A 26,168-nucleotide genomic window follows, 5' to 3' on the forward strand; every position below is an offset into this window, starting at 1 on the left:
TGGACCTGGGGTAATTTCTGTTCTAATGACCAAGGGAAGGTAGAAGCCTCCCCTCCCCGTCCCTCCCCTCCCCCTCCCCTCCCCCTCCCCTCTTCTCTTCTTTCCTTTCTTTCTCAGCATTCCTAGGGACAGGGTCATTCTTGGAGTCTGCTGGCAATGTTTAGGATGGAAACATTTCTGTGCTTTTAGGCCAGCCCACTTGTTTACCATGTGGACTGCAGCCAAAAAAAAAAAAAGCCAAACAAAACCATGTGTCTCTGTCTCCCAGACGCCTTATAACAAGTACCTACCCCTAACTTCCTTCTCCATTCTGTGTAAGTTTGGCCACAACTCAATCTACTGTGTTTTTCTTTTTCAAAAGCCATGTCGTTATTCCTCAGACCTTACCTTAGAAATTGGCTTCCAATACCTGGCCACTTAGGACAGTACCTCCCTGGTCCTGCCCTGTCCTCAGGCTCCACCCCTATGTACGTGTCCTGCCACACTGTCACCACAGAAGACCTGACAGGTGCAGGGGAGAAAGGATCAGGCATGAACTCAGTGCCAACAGGAATAAGGAGAAAGATGAGGGGTTTGGGGAGCATGTGGAATTTAAGCTAGATATAGGACAGGATGATGACGTGGATACCAAAGCTGAGGAAAACCGAGGAAACTAGGAATCGCTCACAATTTTGCAAGAATGTTCAATTCCTAAGCCTCTTCCTGTGTTAGGCCATGCCCCCTCCCCTCCCCCGCCCCAGGAAAGGGGGACAGCGGGTCTCTGCTTCTGGAGAAGTCAATTTCATTTGGAAGAAGAAAGGGACAATAGAGTGGAGAGAATAAAGTGTGCTACGGTCTGAATATTCATGTCTCCTTAAAATTCCTACGTTGAGCTCCTAATGCCCGATGTGATGGCAGAGCCTATGGGAAGGTGCTGATTTCGTGAGGGTGAACCCTGATGGATGCAATTAGTGCCCGATAAAAGAGGACCTAGAGAGATCCTTAGCCCCTTCCACCATGTGAGAACACAGCAAGAAGGTACCAGCTGGGAGCCAGGAAGACGGCCTTCACCAGAACCTGGCCATGCTCGCGCCCTTTCAGCCTCCAGAACTGTGAGAAATAGATTTCTGTTGTTCATAAGCTACCCAGTCTGTGGTATTTTGTAGCAGCCCAAATGGACCAAGACAAGGCTTAACCATAGAAAGAGTATGTGGGAATCAGATGCTCTGGGTTCAGGTCCCAGCAGTCCTTTTTTTTTTTTTTTTTTAAGATTTTATTTCTTTATCTGACAGAAAGATAGAGAGAGAGCACAAGTAGGCAGAGCAGCAGGAAGAGGGAGAGGGAGAAACAGGCTCCCCACCGAGCAGGAAGCCCGACACAGGGCCTGATCCCAGGACGTTGGGATCATGACCTGAGCCAAAGGCAGGCACTCAACCAACTGAGCCACCCAGGCGCCCAGGTCCCAGCAGTTCTATGTGACCTTGGGCAAGACACTTGCCCTCCTCTAGATTTATTACCTTATTGTTATAAGAAAGATAGTGAATGGGATGATGTTAAAGCTACTGCTTTCTGTATATAAGGGCTTGGTGTGTATTACTTCACTTAGTTTTCCTAACAACCCCTCTTAAGGAGTTTTTACCACATTTTACAGACATGAGGATGGACTATAGAAAGTTTAAATGACTACCCCAGATGGTTGAGTCAAGATCTGGATCGAGGTCTGTCTGCTCCAAAGCTCATGCATTTCTCTACTACGGGTCCCTGTGGATTTCTACTGATACCAAAGAAAATGAGTGAATGGCCTCTGCCTTCACAAAGTATGGGAGAGACAAATAAGTACAGAACAATGTACATCTTATAAACAGGTGCACAAGCAGTTATGAGTCCACAGAGGAGAGGTATGTGTATGATGAGAAGTGGGTAACAGAAGAAGAGAAAATCAGAGAAAGCCAGAGGGAAGAGATGACATTTGAATTTGGCCTTGAAGAAAGAGTAGGATTTTGAAGGCTTGAGCAGGAAAACTTCCAGGGATTATAAACAGTGTGAGAAAAGGTGCAGAAGTATGGACACATACATGTGGCTGTGGCGGAAAAGCAGATAGTGGCTGGAACAGGGGGAGCACAGGAAGAGGGCCTAGGGATGAGGCTCCATGGGTTGCAAGTTACTCAGCTTTCATCAGTGGAGTCCCTGCTCCAGACTCCTGGTCCCTCAGCTGCACAGAGCACAAAGGCCAGCCCCACTTTGCTCCTGCCCATGGAGAACACTGCTACCCAGCTACTCAGCACAGCTGTGGAAGGCAGCAGAAGTCTACCTGCCCGGCACCAGTTCTGGCTCAGCCTTGTTTCTGACACCCTACACTACTTTACACCCTGCACTCTGTGAAACCACTGACTTGCCTGCCTTGGAGATATTCTGACTCCAGGAGAGACGGGAACTGGGATATTTGTGCTCAACTTGCAAAGTCCCGATAAATAACCAGTGAAAATATGAGGCCAAGTGCAGCCAGGAGATCTGGATGATGTTGCTGGCCTCTCTGTCACAGATTAGCTCTGTGACCTCAGGCAAGGCTCTTTGCCTCCACTAGTTCCAGTGGGATCAATACCTGTCCGGCCTCTTTCTTCAGATGAAATTTTGAAAATAAAATGAGATAATATGTAGATTTGAGACCAATATGGGATGAAGATGTACTCTTACAAATTTTTCTCTCTTTACAATTTCACTGGGGAATGAATCAGAGAGTTTAAACGATTTTTTTTTAAATGGGAATAGAAAAGATTTCTGAAAAAATAACCCAGTTCAAACAGAAGCCTACACTTCTCAGAATTAAACACAAGAGGGCACCATAAGCCCATGCCAAAGAGTCGGAAGGCCTAGGAATTTCCATTTTGATTTTAACACTTAGATTTCTGTGCCACTCTGTTTCGCTGATTTTCTCTGTGTAGGGGTTAACATGGAACAACCTATCACGGGATTGTCACCTTGACTCCTGGTCCAATTCTGACCTTGTGCAATAATTCTTATAAGTGGGCTTTTGCCTTTTCTAAAGACCTCTTCTTTCTTTCTAGTTCTAGAACCAAAATCTGAATCTCTGTCCTGATAATTGACATATCTTAAGACTTAATTGAGAAAGGCCTGGTGATCTATGCAGGACAGGGGAAGGAGAATAAGGATCCAAGATCTAGAACCAGGACTTATCTGGGGTAGGTCACTGGTATGAGATAGAATAACCACAGTGCTGAAGAATGGTCTGGTTTGGTGACTGGAGCTAAGGCTGTAGAGTATAGGGAAGACCTTTATTCCAGTCAGAGAGACCAGGACACAGCAGCAAATGGTCCCAGCAACCCTGGATGGGGGTGGGAGCAAAGTGGAACTAAGTTCAGTGTTGAGCCGATTCTAGGGTAAGCAGAGTATGCTGCTCTCAGTTCTATTTACTGATGGGAGCAGGTATGTTTACGGTGGCATCAGGTGAGTAACAGTGTCCCTACCTCTGGTTGGGCAGGAAACCTGGCAGGAGACTGGCCAACTATCAGTCTTAGCAGGATTCTGGGTCTAGACAGGTTGTCAGAATAGGAAGTAGAGAAGCAGGTCTGAGCTCTCAGAACCAGAGACCATCAAGGTCTGCTGGGCCTCAGGTTATCTGAACCCTGGGATATAAAAGCTGACCCGAGCTAAGGGATTGTTTAGTCTGGTGCCTGCGAACTACGGCCTGTAAACACAGCCCCCTTCGTTTCACTATGTGTTGTCTGTGGCTGTTGTTTGTGCTACCAAGGCAGAGTCCAGCAGTTGCAACAGGAACTGCATGGCCCGCGAAGTCTAAAATATTAATATTTGGCCCCTTACACAAAAAGTGAGCTGATTCCTGGTCTAGTCTGACACCTCCATTTTAGGATGAGGAGACTGCTTGTCAGAGACATGAAGGGGTCAAGCCAGAAATAGAGATGAGAGTAAATTCCAAGTCAGCTGAGCGCTGAATACATTTTATCTCCCATATGTATTTGGATGCTAAGTTTCATAATTTTCCAAGACAGGAAGTTGTCTTCCCTCCAAAATCATCTGGGGTTGGGCCAGTGCACATATGTGGGGGTGTTTACACACACTTGTGTTTTATCACTCTATTGACCCCTTTCCTGAAGCATTTCCAGATTCACTTTTCTTATTACAAAGGTGGCCCTGTCTGGCAGGTATTATTCTCAAATACCTCAAAACGGGGAGATAAGGAGTGATTCCTCCTTAAAGGAGGCCTGGTAGAACTACATTCTTCAAAGGAAGAAGCTGGAGGTGGAGGCAAAACCTTTGGCTTCGTTAGAAGATGCAATGAGGAGAAAAGAAGGGGAACTTGCACACTGCTCCCAAGGAATTCCTGGGAGCTGATTTTACTATGATGCCAGTATAAGTTCATACACCTGATCTCCTGTTTCTTTAATTATCTAAGAAAGCCACAGCAGGTCAAACAATTCAGATTAATTACAGTGACATTTGTTCACTCCACTTTGTGCAGAATGCTGGCAATGCCTGGAACACAAAGCTGAAGGTAATAACACCATTGTTATCCAGAGGAAGGACCTGGCCAGGAATGAAGGAGATGGTTTTACTGACTTGTCTTCTTGGGCCTTTAGCTTCCTCTCACACATATATATTCTCTTTTAATCTAATGATAAATCTTTGTTCTACATTTACTAATGGTTTTAGTGATATACCCGAGACGGTTCTATGAGAATTATAGTCCACATTTGGCTCAGAAGGAGGCAGGGCCTCTAACATGGATATCAGCTTAGCCACTCATATTCTTTGAGGTTGTGTCTGGTGTCCAGAATGTGACCTCCCCAAACCTGCATCTTCAAACAGATTTTGGGTGATCACTAGAGGTGATTCTGAGATGGGGCTTCTGCAGAGGATCAGTTTCACTACTTCTTAGAAACCCTCCCAAATTTAAGATGTTCTGATTTTTTTGTTTCATAGCAATTTAATGCAACCTGTCCCCCAGCCCCCAAATCAATGAAGGATATAGATGTAAGAACTCAAAATGAGCAAATCACCAAACTTTGAACCTCAACAGCCCTTGGAATACATAAAACTCCCTTCAATTTAGCTCAGAGCCACCATTCACGAAATGCCTTCCTATGGCAGGCAAAGGTGATGCACCTAGTCAGTTTGCTAAAATTGAATACGTCAAATGTGCTTGTTTAACTATTTTTCTCTTTATTAAAATATTTGAAGGAGAGTTGAATTTGTCTCTATTCCAACTCCCTACTACTTACAGTTGAAGACTAAGCGATGGATAAAAGAGAAAATCAGTTTTATAAGAATATATTTTCAAATATGAATAAATTCCTTGTAGTTTTAAAAATACTATATTCAATTTTTTTGAAAGAGAAATGCCCACACCTACCCACTGATGTGAGACAGAAACAAAATTGTTGGATGCGGGTGTAATTCATTAAATTGGGATTGTTTGATCTTATCCACTTACACCCTTCATGACAGTTAAGCTTTTTTCTTTTATTATTATTATCATTATCATTATTTACTATCTTAAAGGCTCCACTAATCAAACTCCCTCAGTCCCTAGCTTTTGGATGTCATGGAGTAGAAAAGCACACAGGATCAGGAATCAAACAGATCTGGTTTCAAATCAGGAGGTGGGAGTGGAGTGGGGAGAGAGGAATTGGGCTGGAACAGAGGAGAAACTGGGCAGGAATTGGGCTGGAACAGAGGAGAAACTGGGCACAGGGTGCAAGAGTAGCTAAGGAAGAGAGGGAATCTAGAACTGCTGACCAGGCATTTTCTACAGAGAGGAGTCCCTGGAACAGGCGATTGACCGCTCTTAGCAGGGGTCTAGGGCGCCCTCTTCTGGAGGCCCAGATCCACACAGCATTTTGAGAACCGGAGCTGGCTGGACTGGGGTTGAAGCTGCGTGCAGGGGAGCAGGGTTCCAGCTATCCAGGATGCAGGGCTGCCTTGGGAAAGGTTGGGTTGGGGTGCATTGAAAACAGGTTAAAACCATGACTATAGACCTAAAATGAACCTGTCAAATATTTTATTTGACTCATTATTAAGTGAGAGAACCAGGGAAATAAGAAGTTTAAAGAAATCAAAAAGAAAAGCTGTTTGTAAATTAAGAATACTGAAATGAATTTGCAAATAGTTGCAAAGCTGATATATTTGCAAAGTGACTGAGAGGAGAGCTTAGTCCCAACAGGATTTTTTGGCATGTTTATAGACAATAATTATTTACATTATTATCAGTTATCTAAAACTTCACACAGTTGTAAAATGGCTCCAAAGACAATGAAGGGACAGAACCTTCTTAGAATCAGAATCAGATTCAGAATGAGAAGCAGGTAGGTAAACTCCTGTTTTTCATTAAAATTTTCATCAAATTTTTCCCTGGAGTGGGCTCTGAGGATTAAGTTCTTGCAGTTGGGTACTTAGGATTTTGTAAGCTAAGGGAGACACTGATCAAAAGCGCTGGTGTTTTTGCGTAGAACTGGAAGTGAGCCCCGGGACACCCCCTAGTGTTGGAGGGAGAAGATCAAAGAAGTATGTTACTGGGGGTTTTGGGCAATGAGATATAAGTAATAATGACTAATGCAGGCTAAATACTTATCAAGTGTTAGGTGCTGTTGTAAACTTTATGAAAATTACTTCAATTTAATCTTCTAACCACCTTATGAAGGAGGAGTTATTATCATACCATTTAAGTACAGGGGAGAAAACTGATCTTCTGGGATGGGATGTGGATGGAAGTACAGTGCAGTAAGTGGATCGGTATCTGAGGTGTTAGGGGTGTTGTAAAGTATTTTTAAATGGCACCTCCTGGATGGGGTCAGTGAGTGAGATTTGGGGAATAACAATCATGGCTAGGGCCTGTAAGTGAGCGGCCAGGGTACCAAGAGGGTCCAATGAAGGCGCTGCAGGGGGCGGCTCTTAGGGGTCGAAGGCTCTCTGGGTGCCGAAGACCGCATCTGAGAAGCACTGGGAAGGAAGGCAGTTTTGAGGGTCCTCAAAAGCTGTTAAACTGGGTATGAGAAGATACGTCATCCGTGAAACCATGACGAGGGATGCAAACCACAATCCCCTCTCTCTAAAGAGAGAGACTGTGGACCCTCGGACGCCGACGACCGGGGCTGGGCCTTCAGGGAAGAGCAGATTAGAGAGTCTTTGCCGGGTTTTGAGTAGAAAAACAGGAGAGCGAGAAGCTGGGGGAAGGGAGGTTCTTGGAATAACGAAGACGAGGGGGGAATTGGGGCGGCATCAAAGGGCGTCCGAAGTCTAACCACAGTGTGACAGTCGGGGCGGTGGTCAAAGAGGACAGCAAGAGCCCGGGACGTGGAACCCTTCCTCCCTCGGGTCTGCCCCCCCCCCCCCCCCCCCGGCCTTCGGCCCAGGAAAGGAGGTCTCTAGCCCAGGTTTTTGCTGCTGGTTGAACGGGGCGGGGGACCCGCACCGGGATGAGGACGCGGTAGTCCACTAGGAAGCCCTGGCCGGCTTTCAAGTCTAGGCACAATCAGAGGGGATGTCGGGCAGACCGGGGGTACTGACTACAGCCCACGAGATGGGGGTCTTCAGGGCTGTCAGGCGAGGGGAAGGGCGTGGGAGGGTCTCCGAACCACTGCGCGTAAATTTGGACCCGCCAGCCCCGCGCCCCCAGTGGCCTGGTGGAGGGCCGCTTCCCGGCGGGAGGCGAGGATAGCACTGGGGGCTGGTCCTTGGTGTCTCGAGTGGCATCAGGCGGGTCCTAGGCCCTCTCCCCTGGCAGAGGAAGGGCAGGCATTTAGGGTCAAGCCACCAAAAGGGGAGTGATCCAGCCCGGGGGCTTAGCTCCACAAAGAAGAGCCCACCGATGCGGGTCTTTGACAGTTGTCAAGGGCATTTTCTTGGCGAGTTGGGGCCTGAAGTGACAGAGACGGAGACTATAGGATCGGAGGCTGAAAATCAATGAGTGGGGGAAAGCAGTGTGAAGGAACTCAAGGTAGGTGTTCTAGGAAGCCGAAAACAAAGGCTCTCGGGGAGGGGCGGGGAGGAGAATCGAATGAGGATTAGAAAAGCAGGAGCGTGGCCCTTTAAGGCTGGCAGAGATGGAAATTTAAGGAACCGGGAATTGGTAAAGTGTTTAGAGCCTTAGAAAGTAGGGTCGTTTTAGAGCGCGCAGAGCCCCAGAGACTGCACCGCCGGGTTATAGGGCCCCCTCTGGTGGCCGTTTGGAAGAATGCAGAAACATTTCCAATATTCACACATAAAAGGCAAAAACTTTTATAAAAAGAGAAAGATTGAAAGATGGACAGTAAAATAGGAAAACTGATATAAAGTGAGAGAGATGGAGGCTTAGCAAGGAGAAAGGAGAAAAGAACTCCGGGAGGAAAAGAAGAGAGAAAACATGCAAGGGGTAGCTGTTCTGAAGCAGATCCCTTATGGGGCAAGGATGAACCTTCCCTCCTCCAAGCCAGGCAGGCTGGGGGCTGGGCTAATCAAAAACTCAGGAACAGCCAGCCCAGCACAGTGCCCCCAGTCCCCAGTATTGCAGGGAAATGCTCTGATATGTTGTTCTCAGCTTTAACTATTACACACTGCACAGAACATAATATTGGCTGAATATGAATTAGAAATTTAAGAAAGAAAGCAAAGATAAGTAGACTTCATTCATTCTGAAAAACAGCCAAACACTTAGGAGTTGCAAAAACCACCCCATTCCCAAAACCCCAACGGACATCACAAATTGCAGCATCAGTAAAACAGTCACTGGGGACTTTACTTTCTGATCAAATGCCGTTTAAACTAAATTGTGAGCATTAACCTATTGACTTTTTCATTCAAATAACTTTTGGCCAAATAACATGTAGTCCGTGAGGGACAGTTTTCAGTTTAGGGTTCATGCTACAGGTAACATGCATCCTCTCTCTAGCACAATTTGAGAAACAAGTTTCTCCTCCAGTCATGGTTTGCAAGGAGAACCCAGGCCTGGAGGAAGTCAGAGGTGGGTCCACTTCCTCATTTCTGGCGCTAATCTAGTAGTTTTTTTAACTCTTTCTGTTCACTTTGCATCTCAAAGGTGAGGAGCTCTAGGCTATTCCTCACTGTAGCGATTTGAGGAGCAGGTGAAAATGACTCTAGACCATGGCTTGTAGTATTTTCCTACTATTTCCCTCCTATTTTCCCCTGGACCCCTCAGGACGATGGGGTAGGCTCTAAAGCTCAGTGTCACAAAAGAAAAAACAGAATTGTGGATTAGATCACTTTCTTAAAGATATAAAAATCAGGGGCGCCTGGGTGGCTCAGTCGTTAAGCGTCTGCCTTTGGCTCAGGTCATGATCCCAGGATCCTGGGATCGAGCCCCGCATCGGGCTCCCCGCTCAGCGGGAAGCCTGCTTCTCCCTCTCCCACTACCCCCTGCTTGTGTTCCCTCTCTCGCTGTCAATCTCTGTCAAATAAATAAATAAAATCTTTAAAAAAAAAAAGATATAAAAATAATCAGTGATACCCTGTGGACTAGACCCCTAATTCTTCTGAATTCTAGTCCATTGCTCTCACTGCAGAATCTAGAGGCTTAGAGATTCACTTTGCAAAAGTGAGGAAGTGATATGCTGAGTTACCTGAGGTATCAATCACACATACTCTCCCCTCCCCCCTTCTTTTTCTTTTTCTTACTGTTTCTGTAAATTTCAAATAAGTGGTAATCTTTCTTAGATGCTTTTAGTGTCAGCTTAACATCTTAGCCCTTGTCATTTTAATTCTTTCAACTGAGATCTCTCATTTATTTATCTTTTAACTTCTAAAAGCACTGAGACTCTGTTTTTTACAAATTAGGGGCTGAGGTAAAAAAATTAGTGAGGGAGATGGATGTATAAACTAACTGCAGTAAGATGTGATACATGAACCAGTCCAGGGATGTACAAAGGAGGGGACACCTGACTTTATTTGTACACCTGACTTTATTTTGTCTTGGAGGTATGACTTGACCCCAGATATGCCGACACTTTTAATTGGACGTTAAAGAGTAAATACAAGAGAATGAGTGTAAAATTTTGAAGATGAGCATTTTCCAAGAAAGGGACTGGCACAGAAGAGTAAAAAATATGTAGTTGGTACAAAGAAGGGGATGTATTTCATTAGAACTAGAACTTGGAGGGTGGGAAGAGAGGGCAGGAATAAAAAATGGGAAGATATATATATATATATATATAACCATATATAAATACTAGATATACATGCTATATATATATGTGCTATATATATATACATACACACACATATACATATATACACACACACACCCCATATACACACACACACACACACACACACACACACACACACACATATTATTCAGCCTTAAAAATAGAGAAGGAGGGGTGCTTGGGTGGCTCAGTCAGTTAAGCGTCTGTCTTCAGCTCAGATCATGATTCCAGGGTCCTGGGATTGCAGGCTCTCCGCTCAGTAGGGAAGTCTGCTTCTCCCTTTCCTTCTGTCCCTGCTTATGCTCTCTCTCTCTCGCAAATAGATAAAATCTTTAAAACAAAACAAAAAAATAAAGAAGGAAATTCAGCTATTTTCAACCACATGGATGGACTTTAAGGACATTATGTTAAGTGAAATAAGCCTGACACAGAAAGACAAATATTGTATGATCTCATTTATGTATGGAATCTTAAACATCAAACTCATAAAAACAAAGAGTAGAATGATTGTTGCCAGTGGAGGTGTGGAAAATGGAGAGATGTTGGTCAAAAGGTACAAAGGTTCAGTTATGCAGTTGAAGTTCTGGAGATATCATGTATGAGATGGTGATTATAGTTAATAAATACTGTATCATATACTGGAAATTTGCTGAGAGAGTTCATCTTAAGTGTTCTCACCACACAAATCAAAAATTGTAACTATGTGAGGCGATGGATATGTTAATTAGCTTTCACAATCAAAACAGGTTGTACATGTTAAAATTATACAATTTTTATTTTGTCAGTCTACCTCAATAAAGCTAGGAAAAGAAGAGTCAAAGCTGAAACAATGAGGCCTGCCTTTAGCCCCACCTTATCTGGAGCTTGGATGTGCATCTTTCTTCCATTCATACTGACTTCTTAAGAAAGTAGTTTATTCCTCCATCCTCAATACCTATGTTTGTCTTAAAGTTACTCCTAAATTTACTGAAAGCAATCTTGAAAGGGCCTTAAAAATCTCTTCCTTCTGAACCCAGTATTCATTGTCCTGTTCTAACTTTTCAATACAGTCAGCCGAATTGGACATAGTTGAAGCTCCCTCCTAAAAGTAGCTCCTTTCATTTCCATGATCCTCTCTCTTTATTGCCTTTCTGTTTCTCAAAGAGTTCATTATTAACAGATACCTCTTGTCCCTTTTACTCTACTCATTCCTTATCTATATTGGTGGCCTCAATGTCCTATCCTCAGTTTCTTGTCTTCTTGAGTAGCACTGACATTTTAAATAATATTAAGTCTTCCAATCCATAAACACAGGATGCCTTTTCATTTATCTGTCTTTTTTAATTCCTTCCTCAGTGTTTTATAATTTTCAGCATACAAGTCTTTCATCTCTTTGTTTAAGTTTATTGCTAAGTACCTTTTTATTGTTGTTGCTATTGTGAATAGGATTGTTTTCTTAATTTTCTTTTCAGATAGTTCATTGTGCATAGAAATGCAATTGTTTTTGTATTTCGATTTTGTATCTTGAAACTTTAAATGAATCTGTTTATTCTAACAGGTTTTGTTGTTGTTGTTGAATCCTTATAGTTTTCTACGTATATGATAATGTCATCTGCAAACAGAAATAATTTTACTTCTTCCTTTTTGATTTAGATCCCTTTTATTTTTCATGTCTAATTGCTGTGGCTAAGACTTCCAGTACTGTGTTGAATAGAAGTGGTGACAATGAGAATCCTTGCCTTATACTGTATCTTAAAGGGGACACTTTTAGCTTTTTCACATCAATTATTATATCTGTGGGCTTTTTGTATATGGGTCGAAGTAAGTTCCTACTATACCTATTTTGTTGAGAGCTCTAATCATGAATGGATGTTGAATTTTGTCAAATGCTTTTCCCATCTCTGCTGACATGATCATGTGGTATTTTTCTTTGTAATGTGGTCACAGAGATACCAAAGCCAGACAAAGACACCACAAGAAAAGAAAACTATAGGCCAGTATCCTTGATGAATACCGATGCAAAAATATTCAATAAGATTCTAGCAAACTGAATTCTACAGCACATTAAAAGGATCATACACCACAACCAAGTGGGATTTATGCCTGGGATGCAGGATGGTTCAACATATCTGAATCAATCAATATGATACACCACATTAACAAAATGATAGCTTTACCTTTTATATTGAAGAGCTGATAAGACAGAATTAGGAAAGGATAGAAAAAGGGAACAAGTGGCTGTAGGAGGAGGGCAATTCTAGAACAGAAGTTAAAGGGTGTACTCAGCCAATTATGGGTGGGGTGTAATTGCTGGTACAGGTTAGGTATATGCAAACATAAGGAGGAGAAGGATTGAGGAATATTTTAATTGGGAGCATTTATTTTAATGTTATTGTCAAAGGGCCACCTTTGGAGCCACATTCTGATTTATATTTCTGTTCTCCCATGTAGTAGCTGGATGATCTTGAGTAGTTAACCTTAAGGTGCTTCAGTTTCCTCGTATTTAAAAGGGATACTAAAGTTCCTACCTCCTAGGGTTGTTAGGAGTGTTAAATGAATTAATACATGCAAATTAATTAAAACTGACCCTAGCCATGCCTTCAATATATGTTGGTTGCCATTAGAAGCACTGTTTCTAAAATCTAAGACTAGATCATCTGCTGAGAGTTACTGAAAGAAGTTAAGTTAGGGCTGGAAGGAAAAGGCAAAAATTTGAGAAGATGCTATTGAGAAGAGAAGAGCAAGCCCTTCAGGGATGACTGAAGAATTGTTAGAGATAGCTGGAGATCCATCTGAACCCGCCCTCAGATACTCCATGCGTCCTGGCCTCCTCCAGGGATCAGGGTCTTGGAGTCTGGAAAACTCTTAGTGATTATAAGAGCCCTCTGAACCACTGTTTAACCAATCAGCTGCATGTCTGCTTGGCTACTGCTTACTCTTGCAGGCCTAGGAACCAAGAATGAGGTTGACAGCTTTCTATTTATTTTTAAATTTAATTTAGAAATAGATTGGTATATTTCTTTGGCTAGAATATTAGAATTTACATGAAGATAAGAATGCTAATCTTGGACCATATGGCTAAAAAAAGAAAGTTTGGCACACTACTTGGGTTTCTAATGAATATTCCATTTTGTGTACTTTGTCAGATTTATGGACTATATATACATCTAGTTATATGAAATTAAAAAGAAAAGGGCAGCCACTGTGAATTGGAGAATTTCCGAAATATTTATAAATTAAATTTATGACAGCAGTATTTTGCAACTGTAGGCAATGATTATGAAAATGGAAATTACCCTCTGGATTCCATGTCCATGTCACTAGTAATATGTGGGCACTGAGGAGAAACAAGCAAAAAACTAGCAATGTTAAAATGATTAAATAGCAAGGGACAGTGAATTAATATTGTGAGCAACTAGAAGTAATGGGTAACTGGAAATCAGCAGAAACTTTTGTAGAAAATTAATAGAATGAACTAAATGTTGTTACATAGCTAGAGTATATCCAACTATTTCACTGTAAGGAAGACTCAGTACTACAACACCATCTCGTTACTTGATAGACTTCCAGATGTTATTTGAGAAATTCCCCATATACCCCCTTGTTGATAATAGAATTAGAGAAGAGTAATAACCAACTTGAAATTGGAAAGAAAAATCTTGGAAGATATTTCTGCAGTTATGTAGCTTATTAGATTCTTTAGAGCTGTTGTCAAACCATTATTGGTGGAGAAATCAATTTGGTGGTTTGTAACCAGAATTTAAAAACATCCAAGTATTAGAGAATTAGAGCAAATGTTCTGTGATACTTTTTTTTCATGTTTGTGTGTGTATGTTTGTACAGTGTTGTGAAGTAAAACAAATGTCATATTGTAGCTTTCAAATGCTTGAAAAATAATAATTTAGAATATATTAGAGAGATGACAGAAAGAACAGATTGTAAAGTATACACTGAAGTCGGATTATTAGAAAATCTTACCAATTAATTGATCAACCTCTGCGAATTATGTGATGATTGAGGAATTTCAAAAACAGACAAGTATAGAGGAATTGAGATAGATATCAAAATCGGGCCCTTCTTTTTCAGAAGGTAGGGTGAAGTTTAATATTGTTACTAGGTTGAATGAAAGTATAAGAACTGCATGTCTTTTGACCTCAGGGGTCCAGAAGCCAAACAAAGACTCAGAAACTTAAAGTATAGCAGGGGTTAAGGCAGAGCATAAAAATTTGGTCCAAGTGGCCAGAGAGGCTATATGTTGAGGTAAATTTTACTCTGTTGCCTCTCCTTTTTCCTGCACTTTTTTTTTTTCCTGCACTCTTTTAAGTACAATGTTGTTTTGCCTAATTACATAGTATCTAATATGAGTAATGCAGGCTGCTCTTATTCAACTGAAAAAAATGACATGTAATATGTATCATATTTTTATCCTAGTCCTTTTTGTTGGGATCAGCTGATGGTCAATTTGTGGGAAAATAATGGCATAAACTATTGGTCTTGAGTGATGTGCACTTATTAGGATCTCCACCCCCTCCTCTTCTCTGTGTGTAACTTTCATCAAAGTTAGGATATAGTTTGAGCATTTTTTTTTTAATATAGTGTCTGTGTCCTTTTTTAGGCCACAAATTCCCTTATGGAAGAGCCTAGTCATGTTTGTCTTTGACCAGATAGTACTTTGAATATTGCCAACTTCATCAAAGCAGGAAAGCAATACCCATTTACTAACCTGAACAGTTGAATTAATCTAAAAACGGGAAAGAAAAACTGCCAGTAAAGGGGCTGCAATCATAAGGAGGACCAAAAACTTAAAAATTATCAAACACATGTGTTAATTAAAAACAGACACAACAATGAATCTAATGTCTGATTATTTCACTGTGTTTCATGCCTTTGAATGCCTGTTCTTTTCTTCCTCCTTAAAATGAACCAGTGAAGTTAATCAGTGAGGAAAACTAGTGTCTGATAAATGGCCTATTCCTTGGAAAGGTGGTATCACCTAGTGGTTTAGAGCATAGTCCTTCTGTTTCCAGAGACCATCTACGTTCAGTAGCAGGATTTCTGCAAGATATGGGACTTCTCAAGTCAAACTGGCTTGTGAAATAAAGGGAATGTATTAGCTATCATGACTGAAAAGACTTACGATGTAGGGTTACAGGAAAATTTATTTGCGGTTTCAGGTCCACCATTTCTCTATGCTTATTAGCTAATTCCTCAGACTTGTTTCTGTTATGGTTCAAAGTTTTGCTATAATTCCCCATCACACATGTGCATCCTGAAACGTCCAAGTGGACAGAGTGTACTATTGACTTGTGTTTCCCAACAGAAGTCCTAAAATTTATTTTGGTTCTACTTGCTTAGAATCCTTAGATCAGGGGCACCTGGGTGGCGCAGTCGGTTAAGTGTCCGACTCATGATTTCCACTCAGGTCATGATCTCAGGGTCGTGAGATCAAACCCCATGTTGGGCTCTGTGCTCAAGGCAGAGTCTGCTTGACATTCTCTCTCCCCTCTCTCTCTGTCCCTCCCCCCCACTCATGTGGCTCTCTCTAAATAAATAAATAAATAAATAAAATTCTTTAAAAAAAAAAAGAATTTTTGAATCACGTGATCACCTGTGAAGCATGCACCGGAATTACAGGAAAGGATCGGGGGGATTGGCTTAGCCAAAGTTGAGGACTCTACCCTGGCAGTTGAGAATGGAATCAAATTCCCTGAACAACATGGATCAGGCAGGGAAATCAGCCTCTTGCCTTCTTTTTCACTTGCCATTTATACGTTAAAGAAGTAACACCATTTGTCTTGTCATTTCTAACATTTTGGAGTTGGCTGATTGCATCTCCAAGATGTTACTTAACAAGCTCTGATTCCTTATGATTCCATCATGCTGATTTGGGAAGTGAGGGGGAGGGAGGAAACATATTATAACTCAAGTGCCATAGACTCACACTGTTTGCACCACGATAGAGTAGATTTTATTTAATAAATATTTATTTTTTGCTATATGCTCTTAAGACACTTTCCAGAGACTTTAAATAATTGTCTGTGTGTGTTTTTGAAGTTTTACCAGTTATTGTTGTTTTGCCGGAGACAAGAGCTCCTCATGCTCTATATTATGATGGACATATTTGGATTTGTTTACTGTCATTTTTTATGATGTGTACTTGTCCCAGTTTTATATGTGTTTTGCCTTATTTTGGGCTTCTAAAAATATTTCTTTCTTGTTTTCTCTCAATTAGTTTGGAATTTAGATAGTGTATTTCTATTTTAGTAGTTATCCTTGAAATTTCACCTTATATGTTTAGCTTTAAAAAGTATAAAGTGAAATAAGTTGTTCTCAACTGTAGATGACTTTGTCCCTTAGAGGATATTTGGCAATGTCTGGAATCATTTTTCCATCTTAAAATGGGGTGGAGTGTGTGCCACTTGCACTTGATGGACAGAGGGCAGGGATGCTGCTAAACATCCTATGACACACAGGACAGCCCCTCATAACAAAGACTTGTCCACTTCCAGCCCACTGTTCTTATCACTCAGGCCTTTATTTACTATTATTATGTCTAGGCTTCAGTTGTGCTGTAGTGAGAGGGTTACTTGGAACCACTAGTCATCTGTATCACCAGGCTGGAAGTTTCCTTTTGTCCCTTTTAAGAGGCCATACAAGAGTGCTTAGTAAAAGACAGACCATTGCTTCTATCAGACCAGCAGTTCATATTGACAGGTTAAGGAAGGGATGAATACACTGCGTTGTCATTTTGCAAATTTTACTTTTGCAATGAAGTTTCTGTTGGCTAATGGTCAGCACTGTGAAATTCTGGAGGACCTCAGGGTAACTGATGCTGGTGTTTTCTGATAGAAGTCAAGTTGGTGAAATGGACCTGTTTTACTATGTTGCCTACATGATTTGCTTGTCTTTGCAGCCAAATTTTAAGTTCAGATTCTTTGAGATAAAACTACTTCCAATTCTTCTAGACACTGATGGATCAACTTTATAAAACACCAGTGTATAATAGCAAGAACAGGTGCTTGGTCCTACCCTATTAGGGGCTCCTCTTGCTGAGAGATGGGTAGTCAACGCTGTCATTAGGTGCTGTGCAGAGCTGTCAGGTGTAATAGCTCATCTTTGACTTCCTTTGTTTTGGGAACCCATTGCTGTCAGAGTTGGAATAAGTAATTTGAACACTTTAGTTACAGCCAGCAGAAATGGAATCAATACATGCCAGGATTAACCTCAGCGATTAATCCCAGAATCAATGAACCAAATGATTATCATTTCTGTCAGCTGAAGATTATGGGATGCAAAATTGTGATTAAAGAGGTGGGTTAATTTTCGTCTGCTGCCTTCTGCAGCAGACATATCTGAGGCCACTTTTTTTTTCCCCCCTTGCTTTGCAGTTGCTTCGGTGATACCTTTAGCTGCAGTCAGTTCCTGTGTCACATGGTGGGGTGCTCAGAAGCCAAATTTGACAATGAAGAGAGGCAAAGTCAACTTAGTTTGGGCTGCTAGATCTCCAAGGATAATGCTAAGCTAGTGAAATTTCTAACTTGTAAATCAGAGTGATTATTCTGATTCTGTTATGGGTAGGCCGATGTCATTTGCTGGTTTTCAAAAGAGAGCAGAGGAGGCTGGAGGAAGGGCTGGGCATGCAAATGCCTAACTAAAGGCTCTAAGTATCATTCTATACAGGGCAGGAGAGCCATCTCAGTGGTGGTCCTTCCCAGTAGAGACCCCAGGCAGAATGCATCCAATACTAGTCAGGTTGAAGGATTAGCATGTGCCAGGCACAGTGCTCAGAGTTGTGTGTGTCTTATTTCATTTAAAGATCATAGCCACTCTCTGATAAGTGCTGTAAATATCCTCACTTTCCAGATAAGAAAACTAGGCATCAGTCACTTAAGTAACCTGCCCAAGGACACATGCCTAATTTGAATGCAGGTCTGATTCTAGATTCTCAGGGCTCATTTGTTCAGTTGAGATCATCCAGGTATGAATAAGGAGAGATGGCTCTTGTTATAAGGTGAACTGTATCCCCCAAAAAGATAAGTTAGAGTTCTAACTGCTGGTAACCCAGACCATGAATTTATTTGAAAACAGGTTCATTGCAGATGTAATTAGTTAAGATGAGGTCATACTGGAATAGTGTGGGCCTCTACTAATATGGATGGTGTCCTATAAAAAAACAGCCATGTGAAAACAGACACAGGGAGAATGCTACATGAACATGGAGGATTGGAGTGATGCATCTATAAGACAAAGAATGCCAAAGGATGCCTACAAACCACTAAGTTGCAGAGAGAGCATGGCTCTGTCGACACCTTGATTTTAAACTCTGAGCATTTAGAACTGTGAGACAATAAATTTCTGTGGTTTTAAGCCACCCAGTTTGTGGCATTTTGTGAAAGCAATCCTAGGGAACTCTTGGGTTAAGTGCATATGTATGTGTGTTTGTATTATTAGAATGTCAATTAAAGCAAGCAAGCCACACATAATCCCTAAAGCCTGCTCTGTACAGAATACAATGTCAAGACTGACGGGAAAGTCAGATATATGAGACTTGGTCTATGTGCTTGGTTAACATAATCCTTATGATTTATTTCTCATGAGCTATACTTCTAGAGTCAGATCTGCTTTGGTGTGAGGCCCTACTGTTTCTCAGCTTCTTAACCTTGGAGAAATGACAGCCTGTCCTTTGTTTCAATTCCTTATCTGTAATATGGGGATGATGATAATAAAGAGGTCGTTATGATCATTAGTTAAGCTATTTCATGCGAAGTGCTTGGCACACCACAAGCGTTCCATAGATAGGATGTATAATTATGTTATCTTTGTGCCTTTAATAACTGTGCAAGGTGGGGACTGTTAGCCCCATTTTATAAAAGTTCCACAGGAATGCAGAGATAGTAAGGGGGTGCAGAAGGCAGATGGCAGAAGGGGGTGCAAACCCTGTGCGTGGCTCTCCAAAGTCTGGGTTATGTCCTGTCTACCGCACTTCCTCTTCAAACCAGAGAGTATGTAGCCTAGTCTGGTAAGTAAGAGGCTGGTATACATAAGGAGATAGATGTGGGTACAAGGCAGTGTATACAAGATGAGTCCAGCCAGCGGTCTGACCCTCCACTGAGAGTGCTCTTATCTTGTTGGGGCACTCAGAGGAGGCTTAGCCATGTGGGAAATGGGATCTCAGTACCACTGGCCTTTCTTCACCCATGTCAGGAGCATCTATCAATCTGCCTTTTTTCTTTTACCCCCTTTCTCTCTCTCTTTTTTTTAATATTTCAGTAACTTTGGAGAATACTGTATCTTGAAAGAGAAGGGAAAGGCACACCGAGGGAAGAGTAAGTTGTAGGTGGGCAAGTTTGTTTCTTACTCCATTAGGTTTATGAAATGGGTGATCTGAGATTGGACATCAATATTTTTATTTTTTTAAAGATTTTATTTATTTATTTAAAAGAGAGACACAGCGAGAGAGGGAACACAAGCAGGGGGAGTGGGAGAGGGAGAAGCAGGCTTCCCGCAGAGCAGGGAGCCCAATGCGGGGCTCAATCCCAGGACCCTGGGATCATGACCTGAGCCGAAGGCAGACGCTTAACGACTGAGCCACCCAGGCACCCCTGGACATCAATATTTTTAAAAGCCTTATTTGCTAAAAATGCCAAGAAGTTTTTTTTCTTCTTATTACTTTAGAGATGGAGCAAAAACAGAGCCAAATACATTTTAATGGACCTTTTGGTTATGAAAACGTAAAGCCAAAATCCAGCTTCAAATTGGAAGAAGTCAAGGCAATCTGAAGCTACGTGATTCACCTTGCATAATGATCTAAATATTATTTCTACCTCGGACCAGATTTCAAGGTGGAAAGGGAAGACAGCCATTTCACTATTAAATATCATGCACTGGTGTAGACACTGACGATGCCCATCACACACAGTGAACAATTTTGGGGGAGGCAGTAAAAGCAATTAAAGGTTCCAAAACCAAAGAACATTGTCAGTGATGGAGAAACACAAAAGCCATTTCAAATAAAATGTTCCTGAACTCTTAGCCTCAAACCACTTTCCTGATAAAATTACAAAGCTTGTTCCATTTATATCTGTATTAACTTTTAACCTCTGCACCATTCCAATAGAAGATTAATCACAGAGCCTAATAGTGTAAATTAATGAGGGCAAATCTGAAGTACTGATAGTACCAAATGCCAGAAGTGTTTAACAAGAATGTAGTTTAATTTTCTCTTGCCGTATATGTAAATAGTAAATGAATAAGTACCAAGTGAAATAAAGCTCTTTCAACATCACATGTCATAATGTGTTCAAAATACTCATCCCTCTTAAAAAGTGCCTATTAAACATAAACGAGCTACTGAAATTATTGAAGGAATCCTCAAATATCTTTGGCTGCTAATTTTAGTGCAGATCTCTTTCAAGTATGTGACCTTGAACATCAACAGAGAAATTATTTTGAACTTTTTACTCCATGAAGATCTCAATTTTTGTTCATATACTCATAATTAATAAATGAGAAACTTCTTGATATTTTCTGGCATTTCTAAATAGGCTGTCTGGGGAAAGTGCATTGCTTTGGCTTAAGCAAGCATTCCTTGGTGTAAAAAGGCAGAGAGCCAGCAGGTGGCAGTGTGTCCCCACCTGTGAAGGAGGCACGCCCTGTTTAGAAAAAGCGCCCCCTCAGGCTGAAAACAAGTAAAAGGCAAATGTTTCCTTGCTCTGTGAAAGGTGGAAATCCATCAACCGTGTTCCTTTCTCCATACAGCTGCAGAGGGCTGGTGAAGTGTCTACTTCCAGAGTCCTTATCTTTTGGGGCGGGATGATCCTGCCAGCTTGCCTGTCCTCTGGCAAGGTGTGGTGTCCATGTCTTTGCACAGAGCCAATTTTGGAAAGCCCTGCTGGAAACCAATGGTCTGACATCTGAGTCAGAGCTGTGCTGGTCTAAAATGTGTACTCTCCAGAAAAACAGTATCTTCCAAACAGTCTTTGGGTAATGAAAGGTGATAGGGGAACATGAAGCCTCCGGCAGTGCTGCTTATCTTTCTTCATTGCCTTTTATGATAAAACATTTCCTGGGTGATGCTCAGCAATACAAAGTCTTGAATCATTGAGCTGAAAGCAACCTTAGAGCTCATGGCCATCCTTCTCATTTCACAGGGAAACCAACTGAGGCAAACCAAAATTATTCACCCCACACCACACAGCTGGTTATGTGATAAGTCAAGACCAGAATTTAGGGCTTACTCCCACTCAGGTACTCTTTTTCCTCTTAAATTTACAATGCCTTGGGATTAGGTAAAGAAAAATTCTGAACAGGCATGGAAAATACTTTCTGACTGACTTCTATGTTCCAGGCACTGTGCTTGTTTCTTTTGTATACATGTAATCTTTTAATCCCTGGAACAAACTGCTAGCTGTTTGTATTTGCTCAATTTATAAATTTATCACCTGAAGCTCAGAGGGGTTAAATGACTTGCCCAAGTTCACGCAGCTAATAAGCAGTGGTTGAGATTTATGTTTCACACCTATGCAGAGAAGCAAAAGTTGGTTCTGGGAAGTTGTTAAGCACTGAGTAGGGAGCAAAGTAGGATTAGTAGAGGATCCATAGCCAAACTGACTCATCCTTTGTCTTTGCAAATATCACTCTGCCTTTCAGGGAATGCTTTCCCCAGTACTGTTTTTATATTCGAATCCTCCCACAAAACATTCTCTGAACTCTAACTCAAAGTATTTAATCCTCTGAACAAATGTATTACTTATGACTGGTGCCCCACATCAGACACATATCGCTTATTGCTTTCAAAAACAGTTACCTCTTCATCCGTAAAAAATATTTTCTTCCATTTTAAAAATAGGTGGTCACTAAATATTTTGATGTACTAATGAATTATTTATTTATTAGCTAGATGGAGTTTACAAAAATAGGACACATCCCTCAAGGGACTATTAATACTACTCTTTTAGTTTTGATATTTTCTAGTTTTATGAGTTCAGAATTTCATATGAAGAGATGCTTAACATCATATAACATTAGGGGAATGCAAATGAAAACAACAATGACATACAAACTACACATGTATCAGGGTGGTCAAAATCTATAACATGACTACACCAGACGCCGATGTGGAGCAATAGGAATGTGGCACAACAGGAACACTCATTCATTGTTGGTGAGAATGCAGAATGGTACAGTCACTTTGGAAGACAGTTTGACAGTTTCTTACAAAACCAAACATACTCTTACCATAGGATCTAGCAATTGCACTCCTTGGTGTTTACTCAAACGGCTAGTAAAATTATGCCCATATAGATACTTGTACACGGATGTTTATAGCAGTTTATTTCATAATTGCCAAAACTTGGAAGCAACCAAAATATCCTTCAGTAGGATGAACTATGGTATATCTAGACAATAGAATATTATTCAGCACTGAAAAGAAATGGCCTATCAAGCCATGAAAAAAAATAGAGAAGAACCTTAGATGCATATTACTAAATGAAAGAAGCCAGTCTGAAAAGACAACATACTATATGAGCCCAACTATGTGACATTCTGGAACAGGCAAAATAAAGTCTTCTAAAAAAAAAGAACTTGGTCTTTGGTGAGAGGCACTAATTCAGAATTGGAAGGAATATGACAAATTTATCTGCATAGCACTGCTGAAGTCATAGCCCATGCATGGGTAAGGGACTGAGGAATGGTGAACTGCTATAGACGACAGAGGACAGAATGCTTTCCAGTGCCTTGTTCTACATCCCGTATCAAGGATGTAGGGATATGAATTTCAACTTAACCCAGAACAGAACAAGAAACAGATTAGGACAGGAAGTTTGGTACTATTTATAATCCTGACCAAGTACCAAATAACAATATTGCAAGAAAAGCCTAAAGAAAAGTATGGCATGAGACCCTCTTTAAAAAACACATATTCCTATGGTGGCTCAGTTGGTTAAGCATCTGGCTCTTGGTTTCGGCTCAGGTCATGATCTCAGGGTCATGATCTCAGGGCTGTGAGATCCAGCCCCGCATAGGGCTCCACGCTCATCGAGGAGTCTGCTTGAGATTCTCACTCTCCCTCATCCTCTGTCTCCCTCTCCCCCTACCCCCGCTCTCTCTCTCTCTCTCTCTCTCTCAATTTAATAAATAAATCTTTAAAAAGCACATATTCCTTGGCAGGTTAGGTTTCTATCTTCACTCCTGTTATTAGGAGTTACATATATTTTTTATCCAGATATAATCTCTGAATGTTCAATCAAGAGGTATTCCTCACTCTAGATGAGAATACTAATCTTCTTAGTCCTAAAATTATCCTTCCATTGGAGTTATTTTGCTTCTGAGCAAATACAAGTATCTCAACTGTGCAGCACTGGAATGTTTTGTAACATGTAACAGTATGTAACATTCCAAATGACCATCTCTGAGTACCTGGACTACACCACTATTCCTGGCGTCCTTTTTGGACTCAGGGCCAACATTTATATATACGCAAGAGAGTCCCTGGCAGTAGGACTATACATAAGTTCAAGGTCTGAAGTAGAGTTCACTCTTTGAAATTGAAAACTGAAGAAAGAAATTCTGTGACTTGGCCAAAGACCCAGTGTTTGATCTGTATAAGAACCAAAACCTTCAGCCTCCCAAAGTTTTTACTCATATGGCTCTGTTTCTGCAAGAGGTAGCTAGTAAGCCAAATTCATAATTTAACATATAATTTTCTCAAGAAGATTGAAATGCACTTGGCCAGATGTATGGGTAAAAGTTCAGTAGTCGGTTTATTAAGTTAAGCCACGGATATTTCGAATACATAATAAACCTTTCAAGGTCAAGAGTGATTTTTGGTTTTGAATGTAGAAGCTGTTTTGCCTATCTTGCCATTGAATTCATTTTGAATTCCAAGTTATGTCCTGTGGCTGCTATTCAAGAGGCATATTCTTGTTGTAGAGCCCAGCTCTTGGGCAAGCACAGCTGCACGAAAGCCAGGATGATGCACTGCTCTGCTGAAAAGGACCTTGACCTCACTTTCCCCACAATGGTTGTGGCTCACCTTCTCTTTACCACCATGTCAGTTTTCATTACCTTGACATTTCTCACGCTTTGATGTGTGATATGAAATGGTAGCCTTTGGCAATAGATGGGGAAATGAGGCTTCACGGGGACATAGAGCGCTTGCCAAAGGAAAAGTGTGGAAAATGGATGTGACAAGGTTATTCAGATTGCTTTCTTAAGGAGTTTCAGCTCAGCTGTACTTGAGGATGCTACCAGTTGCTGTTCAGCTTGTTTATTACAGAGGTAGCTGTGTATCCCTTTGTGAATTTGTCATGGATGCTTTTGCCATCATGCCTAGCATGAGGAAGTACGGTCTGGTGGAGAAAACAAACTAACCAGTCATCTAGGAAAGCTTCATGAACAACATTAATTTCCATTTCAGTTGCTGAGACTTCAAAATTATAATGGTGATCTTTTGTTTCCATATTGTTATTGCTGACTCTCTTTTCACAGATTTTATTTTGTTATTGTTTAGCAAGAGTCTTTATACTATAATTGAATTAAAGGAACTCCTTTAGTTTTTTTTAATCTATAGTAAAATAACAAATAACAGTAAAAAAAAAATTCAGATGACACTGCCTTGTTTTTTGTTTTTTGTTTTCTTTCTTAAGATGTTGTAATGATAAGAATATGGGACTAGAGCAAAAGGGTAAAGCCAGAAATTTAACATAAATTTCCAAAGGGACATGTGAACCCAGGTATGGTCTGGTATGAGACTGCTATCTAGTGGGACCCTGTGTGCTGGCTGGGTTTTAGCAATAGGCTGTTTCAGGCAGGTGGGTAATGGCAGCATGATTCCAAATGATGGATCTGTTTGGTACCAGGATTCCATTCAGCCAGTGGCTGGAGGAAGAGTGTGTGTGTGGGTGTTTGCCTGAAGTCTGGTTTCTGTCCCTGTATTAGTTTCCTATCATGGCATAACAAAGTACCACAAACTTAGGGACTTAAAACAACATAAAAAATATTATCTCTCAGTTTCCATGGGTCAGTTCAGGAACGAGTTACCTGGGTTCTCTGCTCAGGGTTTCATCTGGTCAAAATCAAGATGTCATCCAGAGCTATCATCTCATCTGAGGCTTTTAGCTATTTTGAACTCACATGGTTGTTGGCAGAATTCATTTCCCTGGGTTGTAGGACTGAGACTCTCAGCAACTAGAGGCCATGCCTCTCCCCAGGCAGTTTACAATATAGCAGCTTGCATTCTTCTTCCAGGTCAGGAGGAGAGTATCTCTGATGATCATTCCCTTTTAAAAGCCTCACCTAACTAGTTCAGGCCCACCCTGGTCAACCTCCTTCTTGAATAACTCAAATCTAACCAATTATGGCCTTAATTATATTTGCAAAATATCTTCCCCTTTGCCACATTCTATTGGCCAGAAATATATTACAAGTTCTAACCAGCAATGAAGGGTGTAACACTAGGGGGCAAAGATCATGGGGGCAGTCATACAATTCTGCCTATCACAGTCCCTATCACCTTACCTAAACTGTCATCATAGGGCCATTGTTGTCCTTCTAACTGCCAAGTCCAGCAGCTTCTTCTCACCTCTCACTCTCTAAGACACGAAGCACTGCTAACCATGTTCCTCATCCTTCTTAGGTTTTCTGATGTTTCTATCTCACAATTCCCTACAGAGAGGCGATGTAAGATTAGAGAAAGCATATGACATTTGTAGTCAAACAGAACCAAGCCTTAATCCCAGCTCTGTCTCTTAGCAGGAATAATCTGCAAGTAGTTTGCATCTGTGATTGAATGATGCTGGCAGGAATTGGAAAATACAAAGGACCTTCTCCTCTACTTCCCCATTTCAGTCTACTTGAGTACCTTTCATTAGCAGAACCTAAATGGAAGCCAGTAGTTTCTAGCAAGGGAATCTGAGAAATATATATTGCAGACTCCAGCCCCAGCATCTCAGAGCAGCATAGAATTTGGTCTTGAAGCTGAGAGACAATAGGTAGATAATGGGCACAGGTATCCACCCACTGCAAATACCCATT

This window comes from Halichoerus grypus, chromosome 10, assembly GCF_964656455.1.
Source record: "Halichoerus grypus chromosome 10, mHalGry1.hap1.1, whole genome shotgun sequence".
NCBI lineage: Eukaryota > Metazoa > Chordata > Mammalia > Carnivora > Phocidae > Halichoerus > Halichoerus grypus.